Raw genomic sequence first — 5,906 nt, 5'->3', positions numbered from 1 at the left:
ATCATTAAGCCTAGCCTTCAGGATACCCTTATCAATACAAATAACATCTATGAGTGTGATCCAACATTCTTCATGAATAGAAGTCACTCATGGAATTTCTTATGCCACTTGAATAATTTGTTGTCACTGAAGTTCATGATATGGCAATGAAGTCAGTAATGTAATTTATCAAGCCATGATACTAATTCAATCAATGAAGTTAATGAATTTGGTAGGAAGTACAATTAATAGCAAGATTTTGAGAATAATAAAAAGACTTAAAGACTTACATTTATGTGCTTGTCCATAGCTTGGGTCGCTTCTAGTAGCTCAGCTTTTTGCTTGCCTCACTTTTGGTGGCTCAGCTTTCTAACTACCTCATTGCAGACTACTTTTTGTAATGTTTGTTCGGGAATGCTGGTGTCCATATAGGTGTTAGTATATCTGTCAATATCTAGAATGCCACAGTTGGTATGGGTGTCAATGTCCAAATACCCACATTGATGCCTATACCAATGCTCATATTGATAGATTTTTCCCTTTGCCAACCATACATTTTATGGACTAATTGCTAGTTGCATGCAAAACATATTCTAAGGCACAAAAAATATCAAGAGATAAGTGTTAAAAATTGAATGGCATGTAGTAGTATTTTCTGTAGTAGTGCATTATCCTAGGCTCTCTTCTTTGCAAACAATGAGACATGATTTCCCAAAGGAGTACTTTGTCCTTGTGGAATCTATATGAATCCCTTAGCTGTTAGATTTGGTTCAATAGCAATTAAAGGGGGATTCCTACGTATTGACTCTATTTAGGTGTCAATTTATGTTTAATTAAGGTCAATCCCCTCAATGATAATGATCTTGTAAAAGTCAACCTCCTTTTCATCCCCCCTCTTGTAAACAATTTTTGAGAAAGTTTGGAGGGTGCTAAACATAAGATGGAAACCTATACATTCAGATGAAGAGAGTATGTACTGAACTCTAGGATAAAAAATACCAGAGAAGATTTCAACTCTTTTATGTGGTTAATCTTGCACAAGATTGCTTGGATGAACAAAGAGGAGAGGCAATCAATTAAGGATATGGAAAGGGAAAGGGATGCCCTAGTCATAAAGAAGACACCTTTTATTTTTTTGCTCCATATCCTAATGCCATAAGGGTTTGAAACTAGACAATACAAATGCACTTAGGAGAGCCAATAAATTGGAAGCCCATTCTTTTAGGGATGTAGAGTCAAGCATGAAGTGTGGGTAAAAGTCAGAGCACATGCAATATAATACATATGGGCTTCCAGAAATAATATGTAGTTTAAAAATGTTCTCTTTAATTCCCAGGAGGATTATGTGATCTGGTTTCCTAGGAATGGTAGCTCATTTAGTAGGCTATTTGGAAGGTATCTTTGTTTCTATGAGCTATAATCATGCCTACTAGTCAAACATCTTGCTCTCATATGACACTATAATAGGCACAAAAGTAGTTGGAGTAGGGCATTTTGAATTTCAACCATGTTTGTGATTAGTTACACAAAAAGAGGGAAGATCATGACAAGATCTTTGGCTAGTGTAAGATTTCTCAAGAAAATCTATAGACTAAAGGGTAACAGTCCCTTAAGTTGCTTTCATGTCGAAGATGAAGGACTGTGACTTTTTGTGCTTTGAGGTTTAATTACAAAAGACACTTTTACGCTGGTCACTTTTACACTGGACATAAATATATGCAAACATATTTTACCCCCCCCCTCCCGAAAAAAAGACATTAATTATGCAATTCACTAGCAATATTTCTCTATGCACATGCCTCTCTAAGTAGATATCAATTATAAATAATGAATTACAATGAGATTACAATAGGCCTCGCTATGACACATGTGGACCTCTTTGTTCATACTTAAATAAAATTAGGATCAAGTATAGCAAGCTTCTAGATATATACCTTTAAGAAGAAGTGCTTATCAAAGTAAAGGAAGCGATTGATTCTTATTTTTATTACTTTAAAATATATTAATGCTCAATATTTTTAAGAGCATGTAGGTGAAGTAAGTAGATATAATTATGTTGAAGGCACTAAGTTAAAAACATGCTTATAGAAATAGTGATAAGCCTTCCCTCACTCCATGCTACAAAGGAAGTATTATTGAAATCTTTGTAGTTTTGCAAGATTTGATTATTTTAGCTATTGTCTATGTATATATCACCTTTAGTTGGATGACATTAGGTAAAGTGATTAACTAGGTAGACTTTGTAAAATATTCTTTACTAGGATTATGTTACTAAATATTTCTTGTATGCCTAGAGCACATATTCTTGTTTCAAAAGTAATTTTGATTAATATATGAGAAAAGAAATTAATTTTTAAATAAAAAACGATCTTGCATAATGGATAATTTATGAATTAGAAAATTACCTTCTTATCAAAAAACTTTGAAAAATGATATATACTAGTTATAATTCATGGGATACTAGATCAACCAAAACAAGTAGCGGAGTATGTTTATGTGAAAAAGGAGTGGTAGATAACTTATAATTTTCTCATAGTTTTTAAAATATATACTTTATTAGTAGATAAAAAGTATTGTGTGTCTTAGTGAAGAACCATATGTTTCTAGATTCAATGTTTTTAGTATAGACTTCAAATTTCTTAAAGAAATTGTAAATGTGAAAATATTAGATACTACCATACCAAAGGTTATGAGCATATTAATTTATTAAGTTTTATTGTGCACAAAAATTAGCATTGTTAAAAGTAGTTCAAGAAGGAAGTAATTGACATTTTTATTTTTATTTTTTTATAATATAGTAATTTTTAACGTTTTAAGAGCACATAGGTGAGGGAACTAGCTACAATTGTTTGGGTTCAAAATAGGTTTATATAAATCATAATAGGCCTTCCCTCAATCCATGCTAGAAAGGAAACATTGATGAAATCTTTGTAATTTTACAAGATTTCATTTGTTTGACTATTGTTTTTATGAATATTGGCTATTGCCTATGGCTGGATGACATTAAGTAAAGTGATGAATTGGCTAGAACTTGAATATATTATTTTGTAATACGTCGACAAGATTGCATTATCTCTATGCCGAGGGCATCAAATCTTTTCTCAAAAGTAAATTTGATCAATCTATGAGAAACTCAATTCATTTTCAAATTGTAAATGATCTTGCATGATAGATAAATTATGTGAATAAAATAAGATCCTATCAGAAAACTCTAAAAAAAGATAGAGAACAACATTCCATGGGATGCTAGATAAACCAAAATAGGTAGTGGACTATTGTTATGTGAGAAATTCTTTGAAGAGGAGTGGTAGAATAAAATTTATTATTTTCTCATAGTTTTCAAAATATGAACTGGATCACATCTAAATTCAACATTTGTAATACAATCTTCACATTTGTTGTAGTAATTGTAAATGTGCAAATATTAAATACTACCTTGTCAAAGATTGTGAACATATTACTTTCTTAAAGTTCATTTTGCATAAAAATTAGCATTAGTTGAAAGTAATCTTATATGTCCATAGATGTAGTATAGAAGGTTGTCCAGACAATCTTTGCTATTAAGTACGAATATAATAGTTCAAAGGATTAACATATGTATTTCATTTTGGAAGTTTTTTTAAAAGTATCTCATCAAACAAAGGAGTATGTAAATTGATTTCCATGCATGAATATTTGTTAAATTTTATAGTCCAACTATCCATCCTAGATGTATGGAAGCCTTTAAAAAATTGATATCCATGCATTAAGACTTGTTACATTTTTTAGTCAAAGTCTCCATCCTAAATTCCATGCAAACGGTATCTCTGGTTTTGATTCAAATGGATCCAAAATAACTTATAATTAATCTCACTCTTTATAATAGAAACATGTGTGAAATTTCAAATCAAAAAATTGGTACTCATATAAAAACTACAAATGGTATGTCTAATGCCTCACATGATTTGATTTATTAAAGGCATTCTTATTTTGTGTTATTTAAAATTCATGAAAGAATATTTTTTTGACATTATTCATCACGTTTTTTAATTTTATTTATAATTTCACAAAGATAATAACGTATTTTATTTTATTTATAATTTCACAAGAAGAAGAAGGTATAACCTTCTTTAGTGTGCTTGTGAGCTAGCTACTCACAATGCCCACCAACCCTTTGTCAAGGAGCACATAGGCTAGGTGGATTACAAGGCCATAAGGTAATTTAATTGAAACCATGTGATCCATGACTATACTAGGCAAATAGGCAATAGACAAATTGTAGAACAACAATCTTCTGCCAATAATGTTGCATGTAGGGGCACTTTCTGCACACATCATCATGATATAATCCACTATAAGTGAAGAGTTATGAATTGGAATAAATATTAAAAAAATCAAACCCATATCAATGAATTGAATAAAAATATATGCACAATAAAGAAAGCCTTCCCACTCTAAAAAGATCATTAGTAACAACTAGCAAATATAGATACCTGTTAAAGAAACATAATTCTTGGTGATTACCTTAATGGACACTACTAAAGATTACATAAATTTTATAAGAAGAAAAATTATGAGATGAAATCACAAGTTACACACTTTTGTGTATACCTTTCAAATTAAAGCTAGTCCATTAGTTGTTGATGCTTCATCTGACACCAATGATTGCTTATGATTTAGTGGACCAGTGCACACCAATAGAAGGCAAGTTTCACTACAACATTCGTTACTATTGGCACAAATAGCACCGATGGCTTTGCATGTAGGAATGGATTCTGTAACAATGCCACAATATGTATCATAATCAATAAGGTTAGTGATGCCAAAAGCTTTTAGGTAATCAAATCATCATACCTGTGAATGTAGCAAGGTCGTTGGTCATTAATGGTTTCTTTGATGCTAAGGGCTGCTCATACTTAAGTGGAAGAGCACACACTAGTAAAAGGCAGCTCTCACTACAACATTCATGGTTGCTTGCACAAATGGCGCCAATGGCTTTGCATGCAAGGGCTGATTCTGTAACAATGACAATTGGGCTCAAGTGAGTAATACTTTTATTGGTGGAAATTATCATAATTCTCTAATGACGTCAAGGACTCATCATGCTTAATTGGAAGAGCACATAGGAAATTTAGGGATCAAATTTTACCATAGCCAATGCTAGCTCATTCTTGTTAATGCAACCTTTGATACCAATGACTCCTCATCCTTAAGAGGGATAGAACACAATAATAAAAGACAATTTTCACTATAGCATTCATGGCTAGCCACACAAATAGCACCGATGGATTTTCATGTCACGGTCAATTCTATTTCAATGCCATGAAGATTCATAATGATCATTAAAACACTATACATAGATGACTATGTCTTCTCACAAAAAAGACACTGATGAGGAATGCTTTTACGGGATAAAATTTTACCTGTTAGTGCTAGTACATTGCTTAATGATGCAATGGTTGATGCCAATGATTGATCATTCTTAAGAGGAAGAGCACACATTAATGACATTCAATTTTCACAACAACATTCATGGCTAGTTGCACAAATAGTACCAATGGATTTGCATGTAGCGGTTGAATATGTATGAAGATAATTAACAATATACATATATACTATCATTGTAAATAGATGGCTATTGCTCCTAGAAACATCACCTATACAAGAAAATTTCATGGGATCTACCTTTACCTATCAATGCTAGTCCATCACTTGTTGATGCAACCTTTGATACCAATGACTTCTCATGCTTAAGAGGAAGAGCACACACTAATAAGAGACAATTATCGCTACAACATTCATGGCTAGCTGCACAAATAGCACCGATGGCTTTACATGTAGTGGTCACTTCTCCTTCTGCTTGAATGCCACAAAGACGAACGATGATTATTGTCACTATACATAGATGGCTATCATTGTACAATCATGACTATCACTACTCATGCAAA

At 32.2% G+C, this 5,906-nt stretch overlaps 1 long non-coding RNA gene across 1 annotated transcript; it reads right to left on the bottom strand.

Moving 5' to 3' along the window:
• Positions 1–4,576: 4,576 nt before the first annotated feature.
• LOC147885569 (uncharacterized) lies at positions 4,577–4,972 on the bottom strand. Its single transcript, XR_015543386.1, has 2 exons — positions 4,813–4,972; positions 4,577–4,733 (listed from the first exon to the last, which is right to left on the bottom strand). It is a non-coding gene; the product is annotated as an uncharacterized LOC147885569 (long non-coding RNA).
• Between the last annotated feature and the right edge of the window lie 934 nt (positions 4,973–5,906).

Source organism: Dipteris shenzhenensis, chromosome 25, assembly GCF_047967505.1.
Source record: "Dipteris shenzhenensis isolate YYH24624 ecotype China chromosome 25, Dip_SZ_1.0, whole genome shotgun sequence".
Lineage (NCBI taxonomy): Eukaryota > Viridiplantae > Streptophyta > Polypodiopsida > Gleicheniales > Dipteridaceae > Dipteris > Dipteris shenzhenensis.
This window is presented reverse-complemented; position numbering and strand designations above follow the sequence as displayed.